Raw genomic sequence first — 12,808 nt, 5'->3', positions numbered from 1 at the left:
CAATCAGAGTCAGGTGATTCTCGTTGTCTCGGATTGGGAACCGTATTTAGGTAGCCGGGGTTCACTGTGTATTTCGTGGGTGATTGTTCCTGTCTCTGTGTAGTGTTCACCAGATAGGCTCCTCTCCTCTCCTCTCCTCTCCTCTCCTCTCCTCTCCTCTCCTCTCCTCTCCTCTCCTCTCCTCTCCTCTCCTCTCCTCTCCTCTCCTTTATCCCCTTTCCCCATTTCCCCATATTCTTATTCTTATATCCATCTCTTATTTTTTCCTTCTGAATTGTTAGAATCATGCTCATATGATTTTCTTGCCCCTCTCTCTCCTCTCTCCCCTGGAGCAACAGAGAGGGCTGGAGGCTGTATTTGATATGACTTCATAGCAGAGGATTTAATAACTTCTGGAGAAGTAATTTTGTGGAGAGAGAACACTGTGAATGTTTATTTTCCTGTAATTTTGTGGAGAGAGAACACTATGAATGTTTATTTTCCTGTAATTTTATGGAGAGAGAATCCTATAAATGTTTATATTCCTGTAATTTTGTGGACAGAGAACACTATGAATGTATATTTTCCTGTAATTTTGTGGAGAGAGAACACTATGAATGTATATGTTCCTGTAATTTTGTGGAGAGAGAACACTATGAATGTTTATGTTCTTGTAATTTTGTGGAGAGAGAACACTATGAATGTTTATTTTCCTGTAATTTTGTGGAGAGAGAACACTATGAATGTTTATATTCCTGTAATTCTGTGGAGAGAGAACACTATGAATGTTTATATTCCTGTAATTTTGTGGAAAGAGAACACTATGAATGTTTATTTTCCTGTAATTTTGTGGAGAGAGAACAATATGAATGTTTATGTTCTTGTAATTTTGTGGAGAGAGAACACTATGAATGTTTATTTTCCTGTAATTTTGTGGAGAGAGAACACTATGAATGTTTATATTCCTGTAATTCTGTGGAGAGAGAACACTATGAATGTTTATTTTCCTGTAATTTTGTGGAGAGAGAACACTATGAATGTTTATTTTCCTGTAATTTTGTGGAGAGAACACTATGAATGTTTATTTTCCTGTAATTTTGTGGAGAGAGAACACTATGAATGTTTATTTTCCTGTAATTTTGTGGAGAGAGAACACTATGAATGTTTATTTTCCTGTAATTTTGTGGAGAGAACACTATGAATGTTTATTTTCCTGTAATTTTGTGGAGAGAGAACACTATGAATGTTTATTTTCCTGTAATTTTGTGGAGAGAACACTATGAATGTTTATTTTCCTGTAATTTTGTGGAGAGAACACTATGAATGTTTATTTTCCTCTAATTTTGTGGAGAGAACACTATGAATGTTTATTTTCCTGTAATTTTGTGGAGAGAGAACACTATGAATGTTTATTTTCCTGTAATTTTGTGGAGAGAACACTATGAATGTTTATTTTCCTGTAATTTTGTGGAGAGAGAACACTATGAATGTTTATTTTCCTGTAATTTTGTGGAGAGAGAACACTATGAATGTTTATGTTCTTGTAATTTTGTCTGAGTCTGTGCTCCCTGGAAGTTTACACTGGGCAGGAAAAGAAACAGAATGGTAGTCAATTGTGTCTGTCAACAATAAAAAATTGAATCAAATATTATTTGCCACATGTACATTGTTAGCCGATGTTAATGTGAGTGTAGCGAAATGCTTGTGCTTCTAGTTCCAACACGGCAGTAATATCTAAAAAGTAATCTAACAAATTCACAACTACCTTATACACACAAATGTAAAGGGATGGAAATTGAATATGTACATATAAATATATGGATAAGCGATTGGCGTATGGCATAGGCAAGATGCAATAGATGGTATGAAATACAGTATATACATATGAGATGAGTAATGTAGGATATGTAAACATTATTAAAGTGGCATTATTTGAAGTGACTAGTGATACCTTTATTAAATCCATATATTAAAGTGGCCAGTGATTTGGGTCTGTATGTTGCCAGCAGCCTCTCTATGTTAGTGATGGCTGTTTAACAGTCTGATGGCCTTGAGATAAAAGTTGTTTTTCAGTCTCTCGGACCCAGCTTTGATGCACCTGTACTGACCTCGCCTTCTGGATGATAGCAGCTTTCCTGTGACATCGGGTGGTGTAGTTGTCCTGGAGGGCAGGTAGTTTGCCCCCGGTGATGCGTTGTGCAGACCTCACTACCCTCTGGAGAGCCTTGCGGTTGAGGGCAGTGCAGTTGCCATACCAGGCGGTGATACAGCCCATCAGGATGCTCTCGAATGTGCATCTGTAAAAGTTTTAGGTGACAAGTCAAATTTCTTCAGCCTCCTGATGTTGCGCCTTCTTCACCACTCTGACTGTGTGGGTGGGCAATTTCATTTCGTCCGTGATGTGTACGCCGAGGAACTTAAAACTTTCCCACCTTCTCCACTACTGTCCCGTCGACGTGGATAGGGGTGTGCTCCCTCTGCTGTTTCCTGAAGTTCACAATCATCTCCTTTGTTTTGTTGACGCTTAGTGAGAGGTTGTTTTCCTGACACCACACTCTGAGTTCCCTCACGTCCCTGTAGGCTGTCTCGTCATTGTTGGTAATCAAGCCCACTACTGTTGAGTTGGCGGGGTTCATGGGCGAACAGGGAGTTCAGGAGGGGGCTGAGCTCGTACCCTTGTGGGGACCCAGTGTTGAATATCAGCAAAGTGGGGATGTTGTTTCCTACCTTCACCACCTGGGGGTGGCCCGTCAGAATGTCCAGGACCCAATTGAACAGGGTGGGGTTGAGACCCAGGGCCTTAAGCTTAATGATGAGTTTGGAGGGTACTATGGTGTTGAATCCTGAGCTGTAGTCAATGAACTGCATTCTTGCACAGGTATTTTGTCCAGATGGGATAGGGCAGTGTGCAGGCGATTGCATCGTTTTACATTTTTTTATTTAACTAGGCAAGTCAATTAAGAACAAATTCTTAATTTCAATGACAGCCTAGGAACAGTGGGTTAACTGCCTGTTCAGGGGCAGAACAACAGATTTGTACCTTGTCAGCTCGGGGGTTTGAACTTGCAACCTTCCGGTTACTAGTCCAACGCTCTAACCACTAGGCTACCCTGCCGTTTATGGACCTGTTGGGGTGGTATGCAAACTGAGATGGGTATAGGGTGGCAGGTAAGGTAGAGGTGATATGGTCCTTGACTCGTCACTCAAGGCACTTCATGATGACAGACGTGAGTGCTACAGGGCGTGAGTGCTACAGCTCAGTTAACTTTGCCTTCTTTGGTATAGGAACAATGGTGGTCATTGTGAAGCTTGTGGGGACAACAGACTGTGATAGAGACAGATTGACTATGTCCGTAAACACACCAGTCAGCTTGTCTGTGCATGCTCTGAGGACGCGGCTAGCAATGCCGTCTGGGCCAGCAGCCTTGCGAGAGTTAACATGTTTAAATGTTTTACTCACATCGTCCACGGAGAAGGAGAGGGGGGGCCCGCAGTTCTTGGTAGCGGGCCGCGTCGGTGGCACTGTATTATCCTCAAGAAAGACCTTGGTGACCATGACATGGATGGTTTTCTTTTTGTACCCTGCCACATATGTCTCATGTCTGGGCCGTTGAATTGCGACTCCATTTTGTCCCTATACCTTGCGGAGGGAATAACTGCACTGTTTATATTCAGCCATATTCCCCAACCTCTTTCCATGGTTGAATGCGGTGGTTTGCGCTTTCAGTTTTGCACAAATGCCGCTGTCTATCCACGGTTTCTGATTGGGGTAGGTTTTAATAGTCACAGTGGGTACAACATCTCCAGTGTACTTCGTAATAAACTCACTCACCGAGTCAGAGTATAAATCAATGTTATGGTTTGAGGCTACCCGGAACATTTTCCAGACCACGTGATCAAAGCAATCTTGAAGTGTGGATTCCGATTGGTCAGACCAGCGTTGAATGTTTATAGTCAGGGGTACACCCTTTTTGAGTTTCTGCCTATAGGATGGTACGAGCAAGATGGAGTTGTGGTCGTATTTGCCGAAGGGAGGGCGGCGGAAGGCCTTGTATGCATCACAGAAGTTAGAGTAGCAATGGTCCAGTGTTTTGCTCGAGCGGGTGCTACAGCCAATGTGCTGGTAGAATTTAGCTTTGTTAAAATCTCCAGCTACAATAAATGCAGCCTCAGGATATATGGCTTCCAGTTTACATAGAGTCCAGTGAAGTTCTTTCAGGGCCTTCGAGCTATCTGCTTGGCGTGGATATACACAGCTGTGACTATAATCAAAGAGAATTCTCATGAGAGATAATGTGGTCGGCGTTTGATCGTAAGGAAAGGACTTGAGTTCCTGTATGTTGTTATTGTTACAGCATAAGTCGTTAATCATGACGCATACACCCCCGTCCTCCTTCTTACCAGAGAGATGTTTGTTTCTATCAGTGCTACGCATGAAGAAACCCGGTGGCTGTACCGACTCTGAAAACATACCCCGAGTGAGCCATGTTTCCATGAAACAGAGAATGATACAATCTCTGATGTCTCTCTGGAAGGCAACTCGTGCCCTTCGTCCACCTTGTGGTCTAGAGACTGGACATTGGTTACTAATATGCTCGGAAGCGGTGGGTGGTCTGCCTCTCCTGGGCAACAACGTTGTTTTGGGACGGCCTCTGGGATTAGATCCCGGTGGAGGTCTGAAATAAAGATCCGCTTCGGGAAAGTCGTATTGCTGGTCATAATGTTGCTAAGTTGACGTCGCTCTTATATCCAATAGTTCTTTCCGGCTCTTTGTAATAACATTTGAGATTTTCTGAGCTAACAATGTAAGAAATAATACATAAAAAAACAAAATACTGCATAGTTTCCTAAGGACTTGAAGCGAGGCGACCATCTCTGTCATCTTGCAAATGTTGTAGACTACAGTTATGGAGTTCTGCTTCCATAGGACTAATTTAGGCAGTGCCATTTTCCCATAGGTGTCCATGCTCTTTTTTACCTATGTTTTTACCTATGGGGGGGTGTGTGTTTGTGTGTCTGTGAGTGTTTTGTTCTGTGAAGTGGCTCTTACACTCTTTAAAAATACCTGTCTGTCTCAACAGTTCAACAAGTAGCATTCAAATACACCCTACCCTTTTGTTTGGCGGCTTTTTGAGAGGTAAGTCACTTACCACGTCAATGTAGCTATGTAGCCTCCCCCAGACCATTGGCTCACACTAAACTTCTCTTGGCTCTCAGACATGTAAAGCTGTTGAGGAGAGAAGAGAGCAAAATTGTTCGCTTCCAGGCAGCTTCTCTTGAATTCCCCTCTGGTCTTCATTCACACCCTCCATGCAGACAGACAGACTGACTGAGGGATGTGGGATGTGGTTGCTGCTACATTACATGGATGGAGTCTCTCAGGCAGAGCTGAAACCACAGAGCCAGGTGGTACAGTGTCAGACGGTGTGTGTTTGGGTGGGGTGTGTGTGAGTGCGTGTGCGTGTGTGTGTGTGTGTGTGTGTGTGTGTGTGTGTGTGTGTGTGTGTGTGTGTGTGTGTGTGTGTGTGTGTGTGTGTGTGTGTGTGTGTGTGTGTGTGTGTGTGTGTGTGTGTGTGTGTGTGACAGTGTGATGTTGTAAGCAGTCCCTGATTGTCTATATCACACACACACACACACACACACACACACACACACACACACACACACACACACACACACACACACACACACACACACACACACACACACACACACACACACACACACACACACACACACACACACACACACACACACAGCACTCTATGGGGACTACTGGGGAGTGTCTGTTAATGGCTCCTGGTCTCTGGTATCTGCTATGCTATCTGATTTTTCATGAAGGTGTTGGCCAGTTGGCTTCACAGCTCTGTCTGTCCGGTGGGACAGGGCCGTCTGGGCTGGGCTTGGATGTGGTTCTGTATGGACAGACAAAATGGCTGAACAGAGTGTTATACAGAAGTGTTAGTGTGCTAGGAAATGTGAGAATTAAAAATGTTTAAAACATTGGCAAACAGAACTTGTGATATTTGGAGGGAGGTGTTGCTGTGGTTTAGTGATTGCTCCTGTGTTCTTTCATGAATTGAGCTCCCTTATGGTTTGGTTGTCTTTGGATAATGGTTGATCTCTATTGTAGCTACATATCTTTGATGTTGTACACCAGGTGTGCCCAACCTTCTTTGACGTGAGATCTGCTTTTTCATTTGCCAGCCTGATGAGATCTACCAGTCTCTAAATCTAAACCAACAAACAAAATGAATGAAATGCAACACACCACTGAGTATGGACCTGCCATTATGATACCTATTTGATACACAAATATAATGTGGATCAATAACATGTTTTCCACAAATAAGTGTAACTAATTTAATTTCCTACCTTAGTGGGACTTTTGGCATTGGGTGGAGCCAAGTACTTTTTCATAGTCAGGGTTGTAGCAGCGTGTTGCAAGTCTCATGCAGGCCACAAAGGTGGTCATCGGTCATAGTACAGTCGTGGCAGAACATTTTTGAGAATGACACAAATATTAATTTTCACAAAGTCTGCTGACTCAGTTTGTATGATGGCAATTTGCATATACTCCAGAATGTTATGAAGATTGATCAGATTAATTGCAATTAATTGCAAAGTCCATCTTTGCATGCAAATGAACTGAATCCCCCAAAAAACATTTCCACTGCATTTCAACCCTTCCACAAAAGGAGCAGCTGACACCATGTCAGTGATTCTCTCGTTAACACAGGTGTGAGTGTTGACGAGGACAAGGCTGGAGATCACTCTGTCATGCTGATTGAGTTCGAATAACAGACTGGAAGCTTTAAGAGGAGGGTGGTGCTTGGAATCATTGTTCCTCCTCTGTCAACCATGGTTACCTGCAAGGAAACACGTGCCGTCATAATTTCTTTGCACAAAAGGGCTTCACAGGCAAGGATATTGCTGCCAGTAAGATTGCACCTAAATCAAACTTTTATCGGATCATCAAGAACTTCAAGGAGAGCTGTTCAATTGTTGTGAAGAAGGCTTCAAGGCGCCCAAGAAAGTCCAGCAAGCGCCAGGACCGTCTCCTAAAACTGATTCAGCTGTGGGATCGGGGCACCACAAGTACAGAGCTTGCTCAGGAATGGCAGCAGGAAGGTGTGAGTGCATCTGCACGCACAGTGAGGCAAAGACTTTTGGAGGATGGCCGGTGTGAAGAAGGCCAGGAAAAACATCAGGGACAGACTGATATTCTGCAAAAGGTACATGGATTGGACTGCTGAGGACTGGGGTAAAGTAATTTTCTCTGACGAATCCCCTTTCCGATTGTTTGGGGCATCCATCAACTTCATGTTGAAGCTAAATCCAGGAGCCACAGCATGTTTGGAGACCTTGAGAAACTCCTTGATTTCAGGCAACAACTCACTGAATCTCCCTAAAAATGTACCTTGGCTCGGCCACCTCACATCCGTGTGCAGTAACAGGTCTGTATGCTCCGCTTCAGTCTCTTCTAAGTGAGCACGAAATAGCCTCCACTGTAGGCTTTTTGCTCGAATAGAACACACAATCTTCATAGCAATATCCATCACCTGTTTCATGTTTAACATCTTCCGCACAAAATTCGCTGATGAATTACGCAGTGATAATGAAGAAAGTCCGGGAAAGAATCATCTTGTTTGCACAATGCAACGACCCACTGCCGCCTAACATAGCGGGTGCCCCATCGGTAGGGATGGAGACAAGCTTACACAAGGGCAGTTGGAATTTGTTAGCAAACTCCGTAAAAGCTTGAAAAACATCTTCGCCTCTTCTATGTGGCAAAATGGCGAGTAGTTCCTCCTTTGTTCTCATGTTGTCAAATACCATTCTGATGAAAATGCATAGCTGTGCCACATCTACCATATCTGTGGACTCGAACCAACTAGAGGGAAAAACACTCGCAATTGTCAATATCCTTCTTCAGTTGATCCTCAAGGTTCTCCACTATTCCCTCACTTCTTCTTGTCACCGTATTGCTGGACAACTGAATGCCATTGGCAGCCATAATTTCAGTCTTATTCTTAAAATCCCCAAACAGCGAGTCTACAGCCTCAATAAATGCTTCCGTAATCATCTCCCCATCTTTGAACAAATTTTTATGCTTAGCAAGAACGCAACTCACACGATTAGATGCTATTGTTGCCGCCTTCCCTTTGGTCACAGGCCTTGTGAAAATTGACTGCGACGCTGCCAGTAGCTTTTTCAGTTCTTGTACCTTTCTTATTCGTAATTTAGTTTTTGCTGGAAAATCTCTTACCTGGGTTTTGTTTGTGGTATTAAAATGTAGTTCTATGTTACCTTTATTTGGGATAGCGGTGCCATTATGGCAGAGGATAATCTGAAAACAACACTCCCTAAATTGTATCAGCATATTGATTGCGCAACCAGGGCTGGTAAAACCTTGGATCATTGCTATTCTAACTTCCGCGACGCATATAAGGCCCTCCCCCGCCCTCCTTTCGGAAAAGCTGACTACGACTCCATTTTGTTGCTCCCTGCCTACAGACAGCAGCTAAAACAAGAAGCTCCCGCGCTGCGGTCTGTTCAACGCTGGTCCGACCAATCTGATTCAACGCTCCAAGACTGCTTCCATCACGTGGACTGGGATATGTTTCGTATTGCGTCAAACAACAACATTGACGAATACGCTAATTCGGTGAGCGAGTTCATTAGAACGTGCGTTGAAGATGTCGTTCCCATAGCAACAATTAAAACATTCCCAAACCAGAAACCGTGGATTGATGGCAGCATTCGTGTGAAACTGAAAGCGCGAACCACTGGGCAAGGGGACCGGAAACATGACTGAATACAAACAGTGTAGCTATTCCCTCCGCAAGGCTATCAAACAAGCTAAGCGTCAGTATAGAGACAAAGTAGAATTGCAATTCAATGGCTCAGACACAAGAGGTATGTGGCAGGGTTACAAAAAGAAAACCAGCCCCGTCACGGACCAGGATGTCTTGCTCCCAGGCAGACTAAATAACTTTTTTGCTCGCTTTGAGGAAAATACAGTGCCACTGACACGGCCTGCAACCAAAACATGCGGACTCTCCTTCACTGCAGCCGAGGTGAGTAAAACATTTAAACGTGTTAACCCTCGCAAGGCTGCAGGCCCAGACGGCTTCCCCAGCCATGCCCTCAGAGCATGCGCAGACCAGCTGGCTGGTGTGTTTACGGACATATTCAATCAATCCTTATCCCAGTCTGCTGTTCCCACATGCTTCAAGAGGGCCACCATTGTTCCTGTTCCCAAGAAAGCTAAGGTAACTGAGCTAAACGACTACCGCCCGTAGCACTCACTTCCGTCATTATGAAGTGCTTTGAGAGACTAGTCAAGGACCATATCACCTCCACCCTACCTGACACCCTAGACCCACTCCAATTTGCTTACCGCCCAAAAAGGTCCACAGACGATGCAATCTCAACCACACTGCACACTGCCCTAACCCATCTGGACAAGAGGAATACCTATGTGAGAATGCTGTTCATCGACTACAGCTCAGCATTTAACACCATAGTACCCTCCAAACTTGTCATCAAGCTCGAGACCCTGGGTCTCGACCCCGCCCTGTGCAACTGGGTACTGGACTTCCTGACGGGCCGCACCAGGTGGTGAGGGTAGGTAACAACATCTCCACCCCGCTGATCCTCAACACTGGGGCCCCACAAGGGTGCATTCTGAGCCCTAAGGAACATGTTATGACCACAGTAACACAGGTAGTTAACTTTATAAGAGCCAAAGGTCTAAATCACCGCCAGTTTAAATCTTTTTTGGAGGAGTGTGTTTCGGAATACGCAGACGTGCCGTATCACACAGAGGTGAGATGGCCAAGCAGAGGAAAAGTACTGAACAGATGTTTCGAGCTGCGTGAGGAAATATGTAAATTCCTGGAAACCAAAGGGAAGGATACAGCAGAGCTCTGGGAGCAAAAGTTCCTGTGTGAGCTGGCCTTTCTCTGTGACATCTCGAGCCATCTCGATGCGCTGAACCTGCAGCTTCAGGGGCGGGGGCGCATCATCACAGACATGTACGCTGCAGTGAGGGCCTTCAAAACTAAACTGTGCCTGTGGGAGAATCAGACGCTGCAAGGAAACCCTTGCCATTTTCCCTGCTGCCAATCCATAAAAGCGCAGATCTCTACCGCCGTGTTCCCATGCTCACAGTTTGCTGAAAAACTCAGTGTTCTCGCCGCTGAGTTTAGCCGGCGATTTGCCGACTTCGATTCCCAGAAATGCAAGTTTGAACTGCTTAGTAATCCCTTCGCAGTTGATGTGGAAAATGCACCAACCAACATCCAAATGGAGCTGATTGAACTCCAGTGCAACGACACGCTGAAGTCAAAGTATGATGCTGTGGGCGCCGCACAGTTTCCACGGTTCATCCCTGACACAATGCCTCAGCTCCACACCCAAGCTGCTCAGATGCTCTCCATGTTCGGCAGCACTTATCTATGCGAGCAACTTTTCTCCTCGATGAAGATGACCAAAACAACTCACAGGAGACGTCTGACTGATGAACATCTTCGCTCGATACTGAGGATTTCTTTAGCTCAGAGCTTGAGCCCAGACATTGATGAACTAGCATCCCAGAAGAGATGCCAGGTATCTGGCTTGGGCACATCAGATTAGACCAGTGTGCAATAATTAACGTTTTCTTTATGCACTTTTTCTTGCTACAAGGCATGGGCTTGAATGGTTGATTGATTTATTATCATTTTATTTGTTAAATTATTAGCCAGTGGAAAAAGTTTATTTTGGTATTTAAATCAGAAGGCTGCAAATAGAAAAGAGGCATACAATTTTTATTTAAATTTTATTTATTTAATAAATGAATGCCATTGATGTGTTTTTTCATTTGAAATTCGATTTTGCATGTCTCCACTATTAAATTATATATTGTATGGTAATAAGCGATGCTTGTTCCATATTCAATGTTAAAGCAAAACTTGTTTGGGTCCATATTAAAAGGTTAATTTGTTCAATGTTGGCCCGTGACTTTGTTCAGGTTTTACATTTTGGCCCACTGGGTATTTGAGTTTGACACCCCTGCCCTACATTATTCATATCATATGTATACGTATATACTGTACTCGATACCATCTACTGCATCTTGCCTATGCCACTCTGTACCATCACTCATTCATATATCTTTATGTACATATTCCTTATGCCTTTACACTTGTGTGCATAAGGTAGTAGTTTTTGAATAGTTAGTTAGATTACTCATGGTTATTACTGCATTGTTGGAACTAGAAGCACAAGCATTTCGCTACACTCGCATTAACATCTGCTAACCATGTGTATGTGACAAATAAAATTTGATTTGATTTCCATGGCTCTTGGTTCCGCAGTCATTTTAATTTACACTGAACACTGTAAGAAATCCTACATGTAGTGAAGAAAGTACTTCATATTAATACCCTGTTCACAATGCCACTAGAAGCACATGTATAATGCCTTACACGTTATGCAGAATGTAATACAATGCACAACAAAGGCACTAATAACTGTTCTTAAACATCCATGACTATCCATAACTATACTCACATAAGTGTTGTAAATTATGAAATATATGCTTAGAATACATGATTATTATGCTGATGATTCTGCTTCCTCCTGCAGGTGGCAGTATAGACAGTGACTGTGCCTTTGAGGGTGACTACGCCCTGCCCCCCCTGTCTATGACCGACGGCATGCAGCACATCCGCATAATGGAGGGCGTATCACGCTCCCTGCCCTCCTCCCCACTGCTCCCACACCAAACCATCAGCGTCCGGCTGCCGACCGCCAAGAAGCTCACAGGTACATGCAACACAGCAGAACTCCCATAGGCCAAGCTGTGGTGCTATCTGATTAACCAACCACCTAATGTCACTCATTCGTGTTGGAATGTCGTGTGAGGAAATTCAAAACAGCCAGTTACATGATGGTAACTGTGGTGGGATGCTTACGTCAATGATCACTGATGCGGGGCAACAAAATCCATAAATGATCAACCACAGCCCTCCCAGGTCAAGGCCCACTAATAATCACTCCAGCCTTACCTAATAGCTGGGTTGGGATGCCAGGTCAAGACCCACTAAGAATCACTCCACCCTTCCCTAATATCTGGACTGGGATGCCAGGAATGGCAGATATGAGCTGTGGTCAGTCGTCTGTTTTTTATGTGAAAATGTATGAATATAGAAATGCTGCCGCAGTATTTTTGCCTTAAGTATCTGAAGTGAGTGAGTGTGAAACACAGTATCCACATTCACCATTAGGGCGTGGGCACCACTCTCATCCTCTTAACCTCTTAGGCCGACCCACACCGCATTCGGTCGCGTAATCATAGCCTCAAGCTCATTACCATAACGCAACGTTAGCGATTTCTAAAAATCGCAAATGAAATGAAATAAATATGCCTGTTCTCAAGCTTATCCTTTTCTTAACAATCCTGTCGTCTCAGATTTTCAAAATATGCTTTAGAACCAGAGAAAATCAATAATTTGTGTAAGAGTGGTGATAGCTAGCTTAGCATTTAGCGTTAGCATTTAGCACGCAACATATTCACAAAAACCAGCAAAGGGATCAAATAAAATAATTTACCTTTGAAGAACTTCAGATGTTTCAATGAGGAGACTCTCAGTTACATAGCAGATGTCCAGTTTTTCCTGAAAGATGCTTGTGTAGGACACAACGTTCCGTTTTGTTACTATGCATTTGGCTACCGAAACTAACCGAAAATTCAGTCACCTACACGTCGAACTTTTTTCCGAATTAACTCCATAATATCGACTGAAACATGGAAAACGTTGTTTGAATCCATCCTCAAGGT

At 43.8% G+C, this 12,808-nt stretch overlaps 1 pseudogene; it reads left to right on the top strand.

The window, feature by feature from the left end:
- LOC124038602 overlaps positions 1-12,808 on the top strand; it is a 273,183-nt pseudogene that overhangs the window by 75,471 nt on the left and 184,904 nt on the right.

The sequence above is a fragment of the Oncorhynchus gorbuscha genome, linkage group LG06, assembly GCF_021184085.1.
Source record: "Oncorhynchus gorbuscha isolate QuinsamMale2020 ecotype Even-year linkage group LG06, OgorEven_v1.0, whole genome shotgun sequence".
Taxonomy (NCBI): Eukaryota; Metazoa; Chordata; class Actinopteri; order Salmoniformes; family Salmonidae; genus Oncorhynchus; species Oncorhynchus gorbuscha.
Note: the sequence above shows the minus strand (reverse complement) of the source record. Positions and strands in the feature narration are given on the sequence as shown.